This window comes from Delphinus delphis, chromosome 1 (genome assembly GCF_949987515.2).
Source record: "Delphinus delphis chromosome 1, mDelDel1.2, whole genome shotgun sequence".
Taxonomy (NCBI): Eukaryota; Metazoa; Chordata; class Mammalia; order Artiodactyla; family Delphinidae; genus Delphinus; species Delphinus delphis.
The window spans coordinates 105,866,504-105,887,696 of record NC_082683.1 but is presented as its reverse complement, the minus strand read 5'-3'; the positions used below and the strand labels follow the sequence as shown (position 1 = coordinate 105,887,696).

Genomic DNA, 21,193 nt, shown 5'->3' with positions numbered 1-21,193 from the left:
AGAGGCCCACAAACCGCAAAAAAAAAAAAAAAAAAAAAAAAAACACCTTTGTAAACTGAAACTACAGAAGAAAATGATTATTACTATATTTCTTTACATGCAATGATCCTTTTTCCTTAGCCCCTTCTGATCCTATGAAGAAGATCCATTAAGGTAAAATTCATTATACATCTTCAAGCATCTTTCATTCCTGCTAATCCAAAAGTTATTTGGTAGGCATCTACTGTAAGGACAGCCCCAAGGTTGAATTCTGAGGTGTGCAGCAGAGCCTCATGATTACATCCTCCTCCCCCTGGAGGTGATGCTCCCCAGCAGTATAGATGAGCCCTGGGTCCATTCTGTGGACCTCCTTGGCCAGGTGCACAATTCACTGTGGGGTAAGCTACTCTCTCAGACCACACCACTCAGCTTGGGCTTCCCCTTAAGGAGTTGGATATTGTTGTAGGCATTTCTTATTTTCCCCTCAAGCTTTCCTAACCTAGCCTGAATACTGTCCTTATTTTCATCCCCTTTGGCTACCAAAAGACTACCATCAGCTCATCCTTCAACATGCTTTTATAATTCTCTAAACATGTAGACACTCTTCCAGCTAGTTCCTCAGTTATATGTTCTCAGGGCATAGGCTAAGCATAATGTTTTTTCAGCAAATACATACACCAAGGACTATAGCCTGGTCTTGGTTGCAGTTCCTAATGACCGTTTAACACACACTGATTTCATCACAGCTCAAAGAGAACACTGGAGCAGGAAGAAACTGTCAAGCACACAAGATAAGACCAAGGCCTGACTGACTCAGCTGGCAAAAATACAATGAGCCACTTTTAGATGCAGTTTATTACTTACACAGACAGTGAAAAAAGAGTAGTCAAACGTACAAGCTCCCTGGGCCGTTGTCTTACATATCAAAAAGTACAACACCAAAAAAAAGGGGCTGATGACTGCAATGTGAGTTGTAGGACACCCACTGCTGAGGAGCCAATTCTAGACTGGAACTAATTGGTTTTGTAGTCTCAGCTGTACCTTGAGAAAAGCAGGCAGAAAGCATCGTATCTCATCGAAACCTGGTAGGTGTTGATAATCTATCTCATGAGAGACTAGCAAGGGAAACAGGGAGACTAGTGGGATCTTCAAGGCAACTTCTCACAAGCCTCCCATCCTCTTGCATTCCAGAGGATAAAAACGCGTTCTGCCAAAACTCAGATTAGCTGCAATTTAAGCCTGTGTGAACTATGTGAATACAAAGAAGGTTTCCAGGGCACCATGGCAGGGCTGTTCCTCTATAGGGAACTTGCAAAACTGGAAAAATGACAATAACCTAATTTTATAGATGAAGAAACTGAGACTTACAAAGATTAAGAAACTTGCTAGAGCTCCCACAGCTTGTTGGTGGCAGAGGTACCTTTATAAATCTGGGAACCTCAAGACTTCCAGGTTAGTGCTCTTTGCACTGTGCCATACAGCTTCATATTAGAATGTCAGAGTGGAATAAACAGTGATTTTCTCACTTTTAAGATGAAAAAAATCAGAAGATTCCTGCCCAGGAAAAATATATTCTCATGGATTCCATGGGTCTATTTTTTATGCCCAGTCAGCTTTCAATCCCTAGTTGATGAAACTAGATGAAGGAACACGTAAATAATAATTAACACTCATTTCAATTACAATATATTTAGTAATTATCTATATAATGTTTGGCTGTTAGAAGACAATTTTTGTGTGTGTAGGACCTGTCTTGTTCCCCCCATGTCCTTACTATACAAGTCCCTGCCACATAGTATAGTCAATAAATACTTGTTGAATGAATGAATAAAAGTCATTATAAACTTTTATTTGATTAACAGCTAATTTTTACCAATATTCCTTAGTTCCAAGTGTATTCCTCACAAAATCCTTTACTGGAGCTGGATTGATGAAATAAAACCATGGATTTGGAAAAGATATTATTGGATTTGAATACCAGATCTACCACTAAATAATATGCAATAGTAGACCATTTATTTAATCTCTTTGAGCCTCATTATCCCATTTTACAAAATAGAGAATATAATATTATGTATAGATCTTTTGGATGATTTTAAATATGTGTGTGTGTTTGTGTATGTATGGGTGTGTGTATGTGTGTGTGTGTGTGTGTGTGTGTGGCTAGACAGACAGACAAACAGACAAACTACTAAGTTCAGTGTCTGAGAAGTCACTCAATTAATATGAATTCCTTTTTCTCCAATCCTTGGTGCACTGGCTGCAGACCTAGGGCTCATTTACACCACAATCACATGAGGAACTTGTTAATAATCTCTGGGCATAGGGATAGGGCACAGGATGTTTCTTTCTTCCACAAATTTCCTAGGTCATTCTTATACCACCACTGAAGAAGCAAAGTAAATACGTAGTTCAAAATCTGAAGAATTATCTCCTGGATGACCAGTGATAAGCTCAGCCCCTAAATTAGGTTTCTCAGGATTCTACAGTCTCAGAACAGGAAGCTTAGTGACTGGTGTGTCATCAAGGAAAAATGCTTTGAAACATGGGAATGGGGAACAGAATAACTAGGACAGAGTTTCTCAATAAGAAGGAAGAAATGACAGGTGTTGAAACAACATCAGGGTGAAGGAAGGAGAGAAAGAGGCACGTGTATTGTTTGAGAAAAGATATTCGAAAAAAGCCCACTATTTTTAAGACATAGACTATAAAAAGCAAAGCTCAATGGTAACTCCTTGACAGGTAAGGCTGTGCATTAGGGAGATTCTATATTTTGTATTATCAGATATCCTCAAGACTGTGGGAAAAATTAAACAAATTGGTGTTTTAGGTCAGTAATTGTGGGAAATAAAGAAAATAATCCATCATAATATATTCATATGGTTCAATTGTAGTTTTAATGTGGGAACAAAGCTGCATTTTACTTGTCCAAAATATCACACACCTAAATTTTTTTAGAACTTAAGCCAGGCGAGCTATTTTGCGATGATTCAGGATAAAAGGACTGGCATTAAGAATGATGACATGGGAGACTGGTTCAATAGGGCAGAGTAGAAGGATGTGTGCTCACTCCCTCCTGCGAGAGCACACAGGAATCACAAATAACTCCTGAACAATCATCGACAGGAAGACACTGGAACTCACCAAAATAGATACCCACATTGAAAGACAAAGGAGAAGCCACAATGAGACAGTACGAGGGGCAAGATCACAATAAAATCATATTCCATAACTGCTGAGTGGGTGACTCACAAACCAGAGAACACTTATATCACAGAAGTCCACCCACTGGAGTAAAGGTTCTGAGCCCTACATCAGGCTTTCCAACCTGGGGGTCCGTCAACAGGAGGAAGAATTCCTAGAGAATCAGACTTTGAAGGCTAGTGGGATTTGATTGCAGAACTTGACAGGACTGGGGGAAACAGAGACTCCACCCTTGGAAGGAACACACAAAGTAGTGTGTGCATCGGGACCCAGGGGAAGGAGCAGTGACCGCATAGGAGACTGAACCAGACCTACTTGCTAGTATTGGAGGGTCTCCTGCAGAGGCAGGGGTTGGATGTGTCTCACCATGAGGACAAGGACACTGGCATCAGAAGTTCTGGGAAGTACTCCTTGGCGTGAGCCCTCCCAGAGTCTGCCATTAGGCCCACCGAAGAGCCGGGTAGGCTCCAGTTTTGGGCCGCCTCAGGCCAAACAACCAACAGGGAGGGAACCCAGCCCCACCCATCAGCAGACAAGCAGATTAAAGTTTTACTGAGCTCTGCCCACCAGAGCAACACCCAGCTCTATCAACCACCAGTCCCTCCCATCAGGAAACTTGTACAAGCCTCTTAGATAGCCTCATCCACCAGAGGGCAGACAGCAGAAGCAAGAAGAACTACAGTCCTGCAGCCTGTGGAACAAAAACCACATTCACAGAAAGATAAACAAGGTGAAAAGGCAGAAGGCTATGTACCAGATGAAGGAACAAGATAAAACCCCAGAAAAACAATTAAATGAATTGGAGATAGGCAACCTTCCAGAAAAAGAATTGGGAATAATGAAGATGATCCAGGACCTTGGGGAAAAAAATGGAGGCAAAGATCAAGAATATGCAAGAAATGTTTAACAAAGACCTAGAAGAATTAAAGAACAAATAAAGATGAACAATACCATAACTCAAATGAAAAATACACTAGAAGGAATCAATAGCAGAATAACTGAGGCAGAAGAATGGGTAAGTGACCAGGAAGACAGAATGGTGGAATTCACTTCCACGGAACAGAATAAAGAAAAAAGAATGAAAAGAAATGAGGACAGCCTAAGAGACCTCTGGGACAACATTAAATGCAACAACATTCACATTAAAGGAGTCCCAGAAGGAGAAGAGAGAGAGAAAGGACCTGAGAAAATATTTGAAGAGATTACAGTCAAAAACTTCCCTAACATGGGAAGGGAAATAGCCCCACAAGTCCAGAAAGGACAGAGAGTCCCCAGCAGGATAAACCCAAGGAGAAACACACCAAGACACATAGTAATCAAATTGACAAAAATTAAAGACAAAGAAAAATTATTGAAAGCAACAAGGGAAAAAAGACAAATAACATACAAGGGAAATCCCATAAGGTTAACAGCTGATTTCTCAGCAGAAACTCTACAAGCCAGAAGGGAGTGGCATGATATATTTAAAGTGATGAAAGGGAAGGACCTACAACCAAGATTACTCTACCTGGCAAGGTTCACATTCAGATTTGATGGAGAAATCAAAAGCTTTACAGACAAGCAAAAGCTAAGAGAATTCAGCACCACCAAAGCAGGTCTACAACAAACGCTAAAGGAACTTCTCTAAGTGGGAACCACAAGAGAAGAAAAGGACCTATAAAAACAAACCCAAAACAGTTAAGAAAATGGTAATAGTAACATACTTATCAATAATTACCTTAAACGTGAATGGATTAAAGGCTCCAACCAAAAGACACAGGCTTGCTGAATGGATACAAAAACAAGACCCATATATATGCTATCTACAAGAGACCCACTTCAGACCTAGGGACACATAAAGAATGAAAGTGAGGGGATGGAAAAAGATATTCCATGCAAATGGAAATCAAAAGAAAGCTGGAGTAGCAATACTCATATCAGATAAAATAGACTTTAAAAAAAGAATGTTACAAGAGACAAGGAAGGACACTACATAATGATCAAGGGATCAATCCAAGAAGAAGATATAACAATTATAAATATATATGCTTGTAACATAGGAGCACCTCAATACATAAGGCAACTGCTAACAGCTCTAAAAGAGGAAATTGACAGTAACACAATAATAATGGGGGACTTTAACACCTCACTTACATCAAAGGACAGATCATCCAAAGAGAAAATTAATAAGGAAACACAAGCTCTAAATGACACAATAGACCAGATAGATTTAACTGATATTTATAGGACATTCCATCCAAAAACAGCAGATTGCACTTTCTTCTCAAGTGCACATGGAACATTCTCCAGGATAGATCACATCTTGGGTCACAGATCAAACCTCAGTAAATTTAAGAAAATTGAAATCATATTAAGCATCTTTTCTGACCACAGCGCTATGAGATTAGAAATCAATTACAGGGAAAAAAATGTAAAAAAGTAAACACATGGAGGTTAAACTATATGTTACTAAATAACAAAGAGATCACTGGAAAAATCGAAGAGGAAATCAAAAAATACCTACAGACAAATTACAATGAAAACACAACAATCCAAAACCTATGCGATGCAGCAAAAGCAGTTCTAAGAGGGAAATTTATAGCAATACAAGCCTACTTCAAGAAACAAGAAAAGTCTCAAATAAACAACCTAAACTTACACCTAAAGGAACTAGAGAAAGAAGAACAAGTTGACAAGATTCGACACCCATTTATGATAAAAACTCTCCAGAAAGTGGGCATAGAGGGAACCTACCTCAACATAATAAAGGCCATATATTACAAACCCACAGCAAACATCATTCTCAATGGTGAAAAATTGAAAGCATTTCCTCTGAGATCAGGAACAAGACAAGGATGTCCACTCTCACCACTATTAATCAACATAGTTTTGAAAGTCCTAGCCATGGCAATTAGAGAAGAAAAAGAAATAAAAGCAGTACAAATTGGAAAAGAAGAAGTAAAACTGTCACTATTTGCAGATGACATGATACTATACATAGAGAATCCTAAAGATGCTACCAGAAAACTACTAGAGCTAATCAATGAATCTGGTAAAGTTGCAGGATACAAAATTAATGCACAGAAATCTCTTGCATTCCTATACGCTAATGATGAAAAATCTGGAAGAGAAATTAAGGAAACACTCCCATTTACCATTGCAACAAAAAGAATAAAATACCTAAGAATAAACCTACCTAGGGAGACAAAAGACCTGTATGCAGAAAACTATAAGACACTGATGAAAGAAATTAAAGGTGATACCAACAGATGGAGAGATAGACCATATTCTTGGATTGGAAGAATCAATATTGTGAAAATGCCTCTACTACCCAAAGCAATCTACAGTTTCAGTGCAATCCGTATCAAATTACCAATGGCATTTTTTACAGAACTAGAACAAAATAATCTTAAAATTTGTATGGAGACACAAAAGACCCCAAATGGCCAAAGCAGTCTTGAGGGAAAAAAATGGAGCTGGACGAATCAGACTCCCTGACTTCAGATAATGCTATAAAGCTACAGTAATCTAATCAATATGGTACCGGCACAAAAACAGAAATATAGATCAATGGAACAAGATAGAAAGCCCAGAGATAAACCCATGCACCTATGGTCAACTAATCTATGACAAAGGAGGCAAGGATATACAATGGAGAAAAGACAGTCTCTTCAATAAGTGGTGCTGGGAAAATTGGACAGCTACATGTAAAAGAATGAAATTAGAACACTCCCTAACACCATACACAAAAATAAACTCAAAATGGATTAGAGACCTAAATGTAAGACTGGACACTATAAAACTCTTAGAAGAAAACATAGGAAGAACACTCTTTGACATAAATCACAGCAAGGATCTTTTTAGATCCACCTCCTAGAATAACGGAAATAAAAACAAAAATAAACAAATGGGACCTAATGATACTTAAAAGCTTTTGCACAGCAAAGGAAACCATAAACAAGACGAAAAGACAACCCTCAGAATGGGAGAAAATATTTGCAAATGAATCAACGGACAAAGGATTAATCTCTAAAATATATAAACAGCTTATGCAGCTCAATATTAAAAAAAGAAAGAACCCAATCCAAAAATGGGCAGAAACCTAAATAGACATTTCTCCAAAGAAGACATACAGATGGCCAAGAAGCACATGAAAATCTACTCAAAATCACTAATTATTAGAGAAACGCAAATCAAAACTACAATGAGGTATCACCTCACACCAGTTAGAATGGGCAGTATCAGAATATCTACAAACAACAAATGCTGGAGAGGGTGTGGAGAAAAGGGAACCCTCTTGCACTGCTGGTGGGAATGTAAATTGATACAGCCACTATGGAGAACAGTATGGAGGTTCCTTAAAAAAATAAAAATAGAATTACCATATGACCCAGCAATCCCACTACTGGGCAGATACCCAGAGAAAACCATAACTCAAAAAGACACATGAACCCCAACGTTCATTGCAGCGCTATTTACAATAGCCAGGTCGTGGAAGCAACCTAAATGCCCATCGAGAGACGAATGGATAAAGAAGATGTGGTACATATATACTATGGAATATTGCTCAGCCATAAAAATGAACGCAATTGGGTCATTTGTAGAGACGTGGATGGATCTAGAGACTGTCACACAGAGTGAAGTAAGTCAGAAAGAGAATAAAAATATTGTATATTAATGCATATATGTGGAAGCTAGAAAAATGGTACAGATGAACCGGTTTGCAGGGCAGAAAGAGAAACACAGATGTAGAGAACAAACCTATGGACACCAACGGGGGGAAAGTGGCGGGGGGGTAGCGGTGGTGTGGTGTGATGAATTGGGAGATTGTGACTGACATGTATACACTAATATGTATAAAATGGATAACTAATAAGAACCTGCTGTATAAAAAAATAAAATTCAAAAAAAAAGAATGATGACATGAAAAACAAAATGATCACAAGATTATAATTTTAAAAATTCTCCAGGGAAAGTGCACAGCTGCCTTTAGATCCTGGAAAGATGACAAAGGTCTTATCTTTTAGAAGATTTGAGCTTTAGGAAGAAGATGTGAGATAAAATGAGAAAAAGGAAAGAACAAATTTCCTGAAATAGTGGTCAAATGGTAAAAGTTTAAGAGTTAATTAGTGAATATGCTTCTATGGTTGGAGATGGTAGTTGGATAATATGTGAATAGGTAATGATTGCAGCCCTAGGCTATGGTCAGTATGCCTTGGCATTGTTTTGCCTTCAGGAGTTGAAGTTTCCTGGCAGTCACAGAGTCAAGTGAAATCTGATGCCATGGAAAGATATAATGATGTTATATAGCTATGTGACCCAATTTTACAAAAGATCCAGCTGATACTTCTATAAGAAAACATAAAATTGAAATTCGAACACCCTGGGGAAATGTGAAAGCTGTTCAGAATTAACATGAATGAGTATTTAGAAGAATCTGGGTTGGGGATGAAGAAGCATAGCGTAAACTTGTAGAACTATACATCAATGAACACAATTATGCAAAGAAGCCTTTAGTTTAGAGGAGCTTATGGTGACAAATCCACACAACACACCCTGTCAGATCTAGCGATGCTGTCAGCAGGAAGCTGAAATTAAATATAACCAAGGTAGACTTGAAAATCTTGACTTTTCAACAAAATATGTTGACAGGCATTGAAACTGTTCAACAGAAATATAAGAGCTTTATTTGGGCTTAAGTGTATGCAAGTCATATTGCTTCGATCCCAAAGCAAAAACAAGAATGGTAAAGAAGAACATGAAATATGTTCATTGGGAAGATAGTCAAATAACAGGTTGAAAATAAGAAGGAAACCAAATATTCTCTTTCACCAGTTGAAGACATGTCAGAAATATCGTGAATCACTGTCTAAGTTTAAGTCAAGCTCTTGCATGTTAGATTTCACAACTGCTCAGTTGAATTTATTGGCTTGTAACTTACTAAATGCATAAAGCTTTTTATAGTAAATCTGTGCAAATAAGACAGTTGTATGTGGGTGGAGAGGGGGGAGGGGGAGGGAGAGGGAGAGAGAGAGAGATTGAACACCATTTTACCTGCATACCCCCAATCATGAATGCTGTCAAACTCCCTATGTTAGCAAGGAAGACATAACTTAATGGCTTAATTGGTACAAGTCTCAGGGTAATCAATGATTAAATTCTAATTAATTCGTTTTGTGTATATTTCTATAGACAACTGCACTCTTAGCCATACTGAGATTTTTGGTTATAATATAGAATTATCCAGAGCCATTCAGTCTTTTCATACACAGTGATTTTTGTTTTTCCCTTATGCAATGTCCCTCCTACAAACTACAGATTAGAAAGAAATTGAGGCTTCTGAAAGAAACAACAAAAAAGCCTCAGTAAAAGACTGTATCTAGTCTTAACTGTTAATAGTACAGGAAATAGACTCATGGGTACAGCTTCCAGTGTAAGCTAACATCATCACCTCAGACAGACATTTGTCAGACTGTGCAAGTGACTCCAACTTGTACAAGGATTCCTGCAAGGATTTCCAGGACTCTTTTACCCAGAAGCAGATGACTTTGTAAGGAAGTAGATTATTTACCCAAGATCAACAAAACATGAATTAATTACTGGGTCTAAATGTACCAAAAGAACTAATCAAATTGTGGTTAATATTCTCTTTAGTGTGCATATGAGAAAACCCCTTTTCTTTTTAATATACCTTGACTCCTCAATTTAACAGGGTCTATTTGTACAAACTGAAATGAAACATTGTTTAAATGGTATTTCATGATACCTGAGACTTTGGAATACTGAAAAGACATCCTGGGGAAGTCTTACTATAGACTGTAAGCCAATTAAACATCAAGAAAATCTAAGAATAATGACTCTATAGAAAATAATATGGGAAATTCCCTGGTGGTCCAGTGGTTGGGACTCCATGCTTCCACTGCAGGGGGGCATGGTTTCAATCCCTGGTTTGGGAACTAGGATCCCACATGCCACGTGGCACGGCCAAGAAAAAAAAAACATGTGTTGATTGGCTTACAAAACTATTCAGCATAATGTAACAATGGTTAAACATAATGGAAAATGCTTTTATTAAATTCCTTTATTTTTCATGATCTTGTAGTTACTTACAAATATTCAGTAAGAATCCTTATTCTTCCTACCAGAACATAATAACATATTATATTGTAATTACATAGTAATATATGACCATGCAACAGGTCTTGTTAAATTTGGTGTGCAAACTCACTTTAAGGCATAAGAGCCATACTTCACTTATTGAAACGATGCCTACAAAGTCCTTTCAGAAAAATGGTCTCTTACCTGGTATACGGCTTATGGAATCCCAGGCTTACAGATACTAAAAGATGTCCCTTTCTATAGGCCACAACATTGACAAGTATGGGGATCTTAGGGAAAGAGGACCCCATACAGTTTTAGGAGCAGCAGATAAATCCTGGTAGAGGCAGTCTGGATAATTATTAGTTCTTGATCTCAGTAAAACTGGTAAGAGAATAAAATACTTCTTGCATTCCCTCCAAAATAAATTACAACCCCAGAGGCTTTACAAGTCTTCCAGAAAGAAGTTAACTCATAGCCTTAGTATCTAATTATATTAACTATATGTTAAAAAGGATGTTTATGGGCATTAATCAACATTTCTTTTTACAGCTATGCAAATAAAACTTGTCAAATAAAATAAAAATTCAAAATAATTGTATTGAACCAGAAAATTGCCAAGCACTTAGGTGAATGGAACCATGCCTTACAGGTAGAAATTTGACTACAGAGAGGAACTAGGGTAGTAAAACTGACATTTTGCCCTTTCACCATTATGAATAAACATGAACACCATCTGCAGTCAACATCTAAAACCTGAGATAAACAAAAAACCTGTGGTCACCCAGTTTAGCTTTGGTCCCCCCCGCAAAATGAAAACTTAATCATTTCTTGTAAACATGGACTCTAACAGACAACCTTATTTTTCCTTCCACACTTATTAACTGCTATTCTTCTATAAAATACAGCTTTCCCTCCTCCTTCTTTTCTTTAAGTATAGCACATGGATTATACTATGTGTATACTACATATATATTATATGGATTCCTCTCTCATTCATTATGTAATAATATAATCATTATTCTTTTTGATGCTCCGTTGGTCTCCAGGTTAAACAGGGGAACTTTTCAGGCTGGCTTCTGCGATCTTTTTTTTTTTTTTTTTTGCGGTTCGCGGGCCTCCCACTGCCGCGGCCTCTCCCACCGCGGAGCACAGGCTCCGGACACCCAGGCTCAGTGGCCATGGCCCACGGGCCCAGCCGCTCCGCGGCACGTGGGACCCTCCCGGACCGGGACACGAACCCGTGTCCCCTACATCGGTAGGCGGACTCCCAACCACTGCGCCACCAGGGAAACCCTGTGATCTTTTGACATGTCTGTACAAGTCTTTGGACACAACAAAATGTTGCAGGCTCACTTATACTTTTCTCCCCCAACACAAAATCAGGCATTTCTACAAGGGATCCCAGACAAATGGTATTTAGAAACTGACCACTAGATGAGCTCATTGCTGTGAGGTATCACTGCTTCTAGACCTTATCAGTGGGTATCATTTTGTAATAGGGAAGAACAAATTTGACTCCAGATTGGATCTGGTTCTTTTACTTTAAACTTTGTATTCTATTGCTTTTGCTACAAGTTAATAACTAAAAGAATGTTGCCTATAGCCTGAAATATACAAGACAGCCCATTCTCAAGGCTCTGACCTCTAAAAGGCATAATGTCTTGTTGGAAGTTTATAGGAACACTGTGATCAGACCTACTCAGACAGCTGCAAGAACAAATGATTCTGGCACCAAGAAATTTTCAATAACCAATCACTTTCCCTCCCCTTTCAGTATAAAAGAAGCCTGAATTCTAACTCCATAGGATGGTTCTTTGGGACATTAGTCCACCATCTTCTCTGTCTGCTGGCTTTCTGAATCAAGTCACTTTTTCTTGTCCTAACAATTCATCTCTCAATTTATTGGCCTGTTGTGCAGCACAGAGTAGGAGAGCTTGGACTCGGTAACAATTAGTTGATATGGCTATCTCCAATTCCAATCCAACACTATAAGGTTCTTCCTCAGCTCTTCCCATTTCATAATTTTGTCCTTCATCTCCCAAGTTGATAACATTGACTCCTGACAATATCAACATTTTTACTTATTTGCTCTATCCTACTATACACACAAGACAGCTTCAGAATTATTATACCAATTCTACAACCAACGTTAAACCTATTAAGTAAAGTTCAAGATGTCCTTAGGATATATCCCACTATGGGTGTACAGACAAGCACTGCTTTCAAAATTTACTTGAATTAATTATATTCTATGTGGTTACACTATCATTTGATATATAATTAAATTCTTTTGTTCTGCTTTTATTTTTTAATTTTAAGATTAGCTTTTTCATCCTCTTTTGGAATATGTAAAACAGTGACATCGTTTAAAAAATGAAAACTGTAAGATACACTTAGAAAAAATCCCCTCCCATCTCCATATCTTAGACTCCATTCCTGTGCAACCCTAGATAAAAACATTTTCATTATTTTCTGGCCTATCCTTCCTGCAAGATAAGCATATCTATTTCCCCTTTTCCTTACATAGAAGATAGCATCCTGTTGAGATAGGCTGGGACCTAGGACCCTTTACTGGAGGGCTTGCACCTGGACAAACATCTCCTAGAGCAACAGAATACAAAGAAACTATAACGGACTAAAAATAAAATAACTGCACACCTTCACTGTTGGGACAATTATGAACAATACACTACAAAAAGGCCACAAACCAACTGCCATTTCTGAGGTGCCTGGAGCAAAAGCAGGGTACTGCACCTGATCCCTGCACACAACACCACCAAGGGGGTGGGCAGACCACCTAAACTAGGTCCCCTGACCAATCCATGGACTGCCCCTGTTGTTACTCCTTTTAATGACCCAAGCAGCTTCTCTCTGGGAGCAAGCAAGGGCACCTGTTTCTAGGTTTCACTCCCTTGTGCTGCAGCACAAGCCCCAGTAAAGCCTTGCCTGAAATTCTCATCTGGTCTCATCAATTTCTATTGACTGAAAAGTCCAAAGACCGGGATTGGTACACTGTGTACCTGCTCTTTTGTACCTTGCCTTTTGTTTTCCACATAAAAGCACATTCTGGAAATAAATCCATATTGATTCATAGAGATATTCCTCACATTTATGGCTGCAAAGTACTCTAGGTATGTTATGTATTAACTGTAATGTAATGTTATGTATTAAATATAATGTATTATATGTATTAAATATAATGTATGTTATGTATTAAATATAATGTATGTTATGTATTAAATATAATGTATGTTATGTATTAAATATGGGAAATGGGGTCCAATCATTATGAAATCACCAACCTTTGTGATCACACTCATTTCACAAGCACAGACAGCGTTAGTAGGGGGAGCGTGGTTTTGAGAGCCATCTGATTTAGAGGAGAGTATGAGGGCAGGGATAGATCCCAGAAGAACCCAGCTGTAGGAGAATGCTGCTCAGCCCAGCAGCCAAACCTCCTTCCTCTGCCCCAATTGGTCCTAGTGCAGCTCCAGCTTTATCCCCAGGGATCTTCTCAGAATTCTTGCACCCTCTCCGAGTTCTCTCCCCAAAGAGGCTCTCCTTCCCCCTCCCCAATTAAATTGCCTCTGCACTGGCATCTGAAGCATCTTTCTTTCATTTTTTCTTTTCCTTTCTTTTTTAGACCCAAGCTACACCTGTATATATTCTTTGTAAGTTACATGATAAAAGAATGTACAAGGAAAAATTTCAATTCTTCTCCTCCACACTAACTTCCCTAAGAGTAACCGCTGTTAACAGGACATAAACCACAGCTCTGGCTCATTTATAATTCCCCACTGAATCTGACTAATATACTTCAGTCTAAGGGGCAAGACCTTTTCTCTTCTTCTCTCCCTTTCCACACAATGAGTGTAAGATCCCACTCTCTACTCAAGAGTTATGAGTGTCCAGACGCTCAGATGTTGGGTTGTGCACAGATGGTGGTGGGAGACCTGCAGCAGAGTCTCTGGGCCACTGGAAATTTTAAAATGAGAAGGTTGGCTGCGGAAGGTGGGACGTTCTATGACCCATTCATCTTTCTTCTGCCTGAATCCTAAAACATGAGTTGCTTTTTCAAGCCCTTTTTTGGCTTGTAGCCAAAAGGGAGGAGCATGCTTTTTTCCCTCCATGAATGTATTTTAGTCGGTAGTTTGTCAGACCTTTTTTTTTTTTTTTTTCCGGTACTTGGGCCTATTCATTGCTGTGGCCTCTCCCATCGCGGAGCACAGGCTCCGAACACGGCTCACGGGCCCAGCCGGTCCGCACCATGTGGGATTTTCCCAGACCGGGTCACGAACCCGCATCCCCTGCATCGGCAGGCGGATTCTCAACCACTGTGCCACCGGGGAAGCCCTGTCCGATTTTTAATTTCAAGGTCCTGAGTATCGCCCAGCGTTCTTTGAATTTTCTGGTATCTACTGCACCCCATTGTGCGCGGTACCGGATGTAGCCACGAGGGGGCGATATGAGCCACTGATTATTCCCAATTGAAGGTCTAAAGGAGAAGAGTGCTGACGGTTCACTTTCGTGGCATTTGACCAATCACCCAGGAGCTGCGCCGAACCCAAAGTTCTTCATCTTGGAGTCACCCCGGCACCAGGGTGGTCCCGGGCGGGCAAAAGGCCCGCGCTGCCCAGGCCTCGAGCACTGGCTATAGACGCTCAGCCACTTCCTCGAGCAAAGTCCCCTAAAGTGTCCTGACCCGAGAAGCAGTCGGGCTTCTCTCGTTGATGGAAAATGTTCCTCACCTTCCTGTCACACTGTGGCCGCTCTTCCCCATGTTCTTATAGCCTAAGCTGTGTACTGGGACGGGCGCAGGGAAAGTGAGGACGAGTGATAGCAAAGCAGATGCAGGAAGCGGGAAAGATGAGGAGGAAGACAACAAGGAACGCAGGAAGGAGAGAGGGCTCTCGAGAGTAGAATCGGAGGCGGAGGAGGAGGCAATCCCACGAAGTCCCAAGGGCTGTCCTGAGGGTCTTCAGAGCTCCCAGGGCAGCGGGAAGAGGACACTTGGAAAGAAGAGGAAAATAACTTTATTTTTTCCTCGCGAGAATTTTACCTCAGGGCAGAAAACTCTAGAAATGGCGGCAGAGCAGGTGGATTTAGGGGAGCCGTAAAAGTTATTCCCTGTCGCTCACCCCGAATGGATTTCATTTCATTCTACGACCAGCAAACCTGAAGAGACGGCCGAGGGCAGGCGAGTCAGGCGCCTCCTGGCGTCGTGGAGGAAGTGGGCTCGGGGCGGAGTGACGAGAGCGCCCGGCGGGAGGCCGCTCCTGGGCCCGCGGGGCTGTGCGCGGCCTGGCTCAGTGGAGGGAGCAGCGGAGCGGCCGTTAGAGGGTTCCATGGTGTAATGGTGAGCACTCTGGACTCTGAATCCAGCGATCCGAGTTCAAATCTCGGTGGGACCTTTCTGTTTAGTTAGAAGAAGGATTTTTTACTCCTCAGATGGGACGTGCTTTCCCGCTCCCGCGTCCCGGAGAGGCGCGGTCCGCGCGGTCCACGCGGACGTGGAGGGCAGGTGGGGGGACGAGCCCGCGGGGTCCCCGCTGGACCCTGGCGACTCTGCCCGTCGCTGGCCACCGGAGGCCCCGGCCCCGCCGCCCAGGGGCGCAGGGACCGAGCCGGTGGCTCCCCCTCGTCGGGTCACCCTGAGTCTCAGGGGTAAAAGGCAGAGGCTGCGCCCACTGAGTCCTGCCTCGCGAGGGGGCTTCACACCGCACGTCTTGTAACTGCGCGCTGATCCCTGTGAGTAAAGGGTCGCGGTGCGGGGCTGTGACGTCGCTGAGCAGCCAGGGTGACAGCGTCTTAGCTTTCGGGTCGAGGGTTCCAGACCTGGATGGGAAGTACTGTATTGTATTCAGGTGCCCTATTATTCCGAATATTAATGGATCCTATCCCAGTTTATTCCCATTTTATTCAGAATTTCTCGCTCTTAAGTCTCCATTGGACACGAAAAGGCACTCTTAGGCTAAGATTTGAACCTGGACTCTAGGAAATCTCATCCTTTCATCCCAAGCTCAGCCAGAAAGGGGAGCCCGGGCTGCGGATTCCGGCGTCTGAGGAGAGCAGGGATCCCTGACCCACCTCCCTCCAGGCCTTTGAGACACGTGCAGATCTTATAGTCAAGGCTAGACTATAGTGAATACGCCGTGTTTGGTTTGATTTGAATTGGGAACCACATTCATTGTTTTAATCATTATAAAATTAATTTTTAAAATGTCGCCTCTAGACATCGAAAACACAATGTAACAAATGAACCCAGCCAAATGCCCCCAGTTAAACAGAGGAGAAGTTTGTTCTTGGAGCCGCAGGCGCTCTCCTCAGAGTGGGCGGCACCGGGAGCATCAGCGAGGGCGCAGCTGGAGGAAATGCTGACTCCAGGCCGTGGGGGTCTCGGGCGGAGTCTGGGCGTCCTCAGAACGTGGAGTCCTCCGGTGAGGTGTGCGCCTCGCCACCTCTCTCGCCGGCTCTGTGGCCAGTAGGGGGCAAGGCACCAAGTTCAAAAGGTAGAACCATACGGTGTTGCCAGGGGTGATCAGGCACGGGAAACCCGTTTTCTGTTAGGATTCGAATTCAGACCCAAGCAGGCAGGCTCCCATCACCGCACCAATCACACCACGACCGCTATGCTCCACCGGGGACCTACGGAGCTGTGGTCGGATCCACGTTAGCCCAGCCGTCTTTCTCCTCTGCAGCTTTCCTCCTTCACGGCTCTCAGACCCGACACCTGCGCCCGGAGGCTGAGGCCGCAGCATCGCCTTGGGTGGGGAGTTGAGAGCAGGTCAGGGTGGTGCCCTCCTGGCCTTTCTAGGACTTTTATCTCGTTCTAAATCAGCTGCTAGAAGAAAGGTTTTGAAGAACAGCTGATCTGAAAAATCTAGGTTCCTCGAGGACTAAAACCTTACAGGTGGCATAAGAATTCTTGGTCTACCCACCACGCCGGGCCCCGGCGGCGGAATGCATCCTCCGCGAGGCATTTATTGGGCGCCTGCTGGATGCCAGGCCCTGCTCCGGGCGAGGGGCTGCCTGGTGAACAAACTCCCGGTCGCGCCTCGTGGAGCCCTTCTCTGGAGGCGCCCAGAGGGGGCAGAACGGTGGGGGCACAGCCGATTGCTGTCCTTCCCCCGTACGACCACCCGGGCCTGGAGGGGGACTTGCGGTGAGCGCGACGGGTGAGGCCGATCACGAGTGGGAAATGGAGGACTTGAGCCCGAGAGAGGCGGCCGTCGTCTCGTGTAGAGGGGCCGCTTTCGAGGCGGCCAGGAGCAGGCGAGGATGGTCGTGGGCCCGGCGTGGCTTCGTCGGAGACCCCAGCTCACTCGGGCTCGGTGTCCACGGCCAGACGTGCCCGACGACGAGACTCAGTGTCTATGGCGCCAGCGAGGTTGGACAAGATACATTTGAATCTCTTTTCCGCTGGGGTTGGAAGGGACGGAGAATACGTTCTGATTCCAGGATGTTACAAGAAAACCTCGCAGCCGCTCGTCTCTGTGGCGCAATCGGTTAGCGCGTTCGGCTGTTAACCGAAAGGTTGATGGTTCGAGCCCACCCAGGGACGAAGATTGGTCTTGGAATGCGATAAGCGAGGTCTCAGCTGTCGCTTTTATGCGCCTGCCGTTTCAGTTCCTCCCCAGCGCCCCTCTCCCGGAATCTCCACTCAGCTGATGATCTCCGCCTGCTCCCGGTTTTTACCTGGTGCCCGTGGTCTCTTTGCACCACCTGGAGGGCTGCCCTCACTAAGTCATGTGTCTTGTACGTTCCAGGACACCTGCCAGAGGATGAAGGCACACGCACACGGGTGGCGGACATCCCTTACTCAAGCTGCGACGTCATAAATCAAGCTCCATGGCACCGCCCGCGCGGAGTATTCACCGCCCCATCTCAGGACGCCTCCGCCCTTTCGTTTGGGACTGTCGCTTTCTACGCCAAGTGTTCTGCAAAGTCAAGACAATTCCTATTCAAAATTTTTTCTTCTGTGTTTTCGAATTGCTCATTGTTAATCCCTTGTAGTACGTACGTTTCCTTTTAGACAGTGTAGTTTTCATCTCTTTACGTTAGAGTGGGTCTTTTTTTTTTTTTAATGTTTTTCCGTGTGTACATTTAACTGTTTTAAGTTACGGAATACAGGTGGAATAAATGTTTTAATGTCCTCCTCTGGTGATTCTAACATCTGTATCAGCTCTGGGTCATTTACAAATGACCGATGTGTCTCTGCATTATGGGTCATTCCTCCTGCCTCTTTGGCTACCTCAAAATCTCTGATACAGCAGGCATTGTGAATGGTGCCTTGTTGGAAGCTGGACAGTTGTGTTCCTGTAAACGCTGAACTTTGCTGAGGGATGCAGTTAAGTTACTTGCAAACAGGTTGATCGTTTCAAGGTATTGCTTTTAGGATTTGCGAAGTGGTTCCGAGCAGCGCTCCCTCTGGGGCTAACCAGCTTCCGCTACTCAGGCAAGATGGTACCGCGTACGAATTACGATTTTTGTTGTTTTTCCCTTTAGTCTACCTGCTTGTAAAAAGCACGACCTGTGTGAGTCTCTGATCTTGTCAAAGATTTCTCCCGACCTTAGGGAGTTTCCTCCTACGGCCGCACTGCTCAGTACTGTGCTGCACGCTGAACAGATCTCCTTCGCAGTTCTGATTTACTTTTAGCATCTTTCTCATGTCTGTGAGTCTGTCTGCTGAAAGATAACTCCTGCGGTTTTCCTGCTGTCTGCTCCGTGTTCTCAACTCAACAAGGTCCACTGGGCTCCATTTCAGTTTGCCCTCGTGTGTATTGCTTGCAAACTCTCCAAGCAATAAATTGGACCCATAGTTTCCCATCCCTCAGGATAACTCACTACCATTTTACATCAGACTCTTAGTCTCTTAGTTTTTAAAAAATTAATTTCACTGATTTGCGGCTGCGTTGGGTCGCCGTTGCTACGCGCGGGCTTTTTTCCTATTGCGGCAAGCGGTAGCGATGGCTATTACTCATCGCCGTACTTCCTGACGCAGTGGCTTGTTTTGCTGCGGAGCAAGGATTTCAAGTGCGCAGAGTACAATAATTGCAGCACGGGGACTTCTGGTAGGCTCGCACCCGTATTCCGCGCCGCGCGGGAGACCCTTAACCCCTGCACTGCCAGGAAAACCCGCATACTATTCGCCAAAGAAACCTGTGTTTCACGTCTCCTGCTAGATTTTTACTGTGAAAGCCTAACTTCTTAAAAAAAAAAAAAAGTCTGCGGAAACCCTGACTAATTACTGCGCAATATAGGAGCAGCCAGAGTAAGAAACTAAAGCACTAAAATAATCTTTCAAAAATGGCTTCTGCAGAGCACCACACCACTTGCATGGAAAGTTCATGCGCGATTCCCCTAAAGAAAAAATAGAAACAGCGCCTACTCTCCCACACAGCACCTGCCTTCTCTTTTTTTTTTTTTTTTTTGAGGTACGCGGGCCTCTCACCGCCGTAGGTCCTTCTAACGCAGAGCACAGGCTCCGGACGCGCAGGCGTAGCGGTCACGGCTCATGGGTCCAGACCGCTCCCCGACACGAACCCCCGCCGCTAGTATTGGTAGATGGATTCCTAAACACTACATAACCAGAAACACCTACTTCCTAAAGTACTTGTAAAGCCCGAAGTAAAAGTACAGAAATCCTGGCTGTATGTTACATAGACTGCAAAAAGTAATTCTACTGTTAAACACCAGATGTAGGGGGAAAGCGCGCACGCAGTCCCCCACTACCACAAATTATGCAGTCGAGTTTCCCACATTTGGGGAAATCGCAAGCGTCAGCAGACCCGAAGTGCAATGGGTGAGCCTCATCCTGGGAAAACCATCTTCATGATCATGGTATCTCCCCTGCCAGGTAAGTATGAATCACTTTCCCCGCCCCCCCGTACAGCCTTAGACGCCTACACTGTACACACACGCTCCCCACCCACCCTCCGCACCCCCTCCTCTTCCACGCCTCTCAGCCCCTCCAAACCACTCTGCTAATAAAATCCAAGCAACTTCTCCCGAAAACTTCCACAGTCCGGGAAGTGGCTCGCCGGGAATTGTACCCATAAGCTGCAAGATTTACATAAGCCAAGCCCCATTCCTGACCTCTAAGGCGGCTCCTCTCCTCCAACCCCCGCCCTGTCCCCGCCCTGCCGAGATGACCAATGGGCGGGCCGGCTGCTGAAGGGGAAGTGACGTCACAATGTCCGCCCACTTCGGGAGCCCACCAAGCCGAGGTAACACGCCTCTTATCCTTTATTTGAGATACAGCGGGATTTTGCCACTCTCCTCGAATTCTTACCTTTTGTCCTGCGTTACACTCCGGGGAAAGGAATTCTGGGATCGTGTGTTATGCTGATACAAAAATTTTTTAAGTAGTAAAGAAGTTGTAAAACAATGGATACAAGTATATATGTATGTGTCTTGTGTATAGACATACAGATTCAGGGTTTCATCTCAGAGTGCTACTCGGTGTATTTTCTGTGCACGTCCTTCTATACTTCATTCTCGTGGTATCCCAGGGACCATGTTTTTCCTTTCCCCACCATACAGAATACAAGAAATGAAGATTCTGAAAAAGAAGCTGATGACCAAGATAAGGGATAGAAAGATGACTTGTTTGCTTGAAGAGAGGTTGGTTGGTTGGTTGGTTTTCTCTTACTGGGTAAGACTGGGTTAGACCTGAGGGCGGGGAGGGGGGAGACTGCAGAAAGCAGCCAATTTGTGTTTTCAGACCAGAGAGCAAGGAGTGGTGTAACTTGATCCTTGAGGATGCCTTTGGCATAAGGGGGAAGTTGACTCTTCTGGAGAATCTTGGAGTCAACAACAAAGGAACTCAGCACCCAGCTAACTTCCAGGAAGAAGCTTCCTTTCCTCCCCCTTTCCCCTCCTTTCTCTCTCTGCAGCCATCAGAAATAAATTCTGGCTCATTTCATCTGAA

General features: G+C 43.3%; 3 non-coding genes and 1 pseudogene across 3 annotated transcripts; 3 read left to right on the top strand and 1 right to left on the bottom strand.

The window, feature by feature from the left end:
• Positions 1–301: 301 nt before the first annotated feature.
• LOC132424200 (ER membrane protein complex subunit 2-like) lies at positions 302–15,380 on the top strand (annotated as a pseudogene).
• A 222-nt stretch (positions 15,381–15,602) lies between these two features.
• On the top strand, positions 15,603–15,674 carry TRNAQ-CUG (transfer RNA glutamine (anticodon CUG)). The gene has a single exon. It is a non-coding gene; the product is annotated as a tRNA-Gln (tRNA).
• A 2,076-nt stretch (positions 15,675–17,750) lies between these two features.
• On the top strand, positions 17,751–17,824 carry TRNAN-GUU (transfer RNA asparagine (anticodon GUU)). Its single transcript has one exon. It is a non-coding gene; the product is annotated as a tRNA-Asn (tRNA).
• Positions 17,825–19,963: 2,139 nt separating this feature from the next.
• Positions 19,964–20,127, bottom strand: LOC132416488 (U1 spliceosomal RNA). Its single transcript, XR_009517613.1, has one exon. It is a non-coding gene; the product is annotated as a U1 spliceosomal RNA (small nuclear RNA).
• Between the last annotated feature and the right edge of the window lie 1,066 nt (positions 20,128–21,193).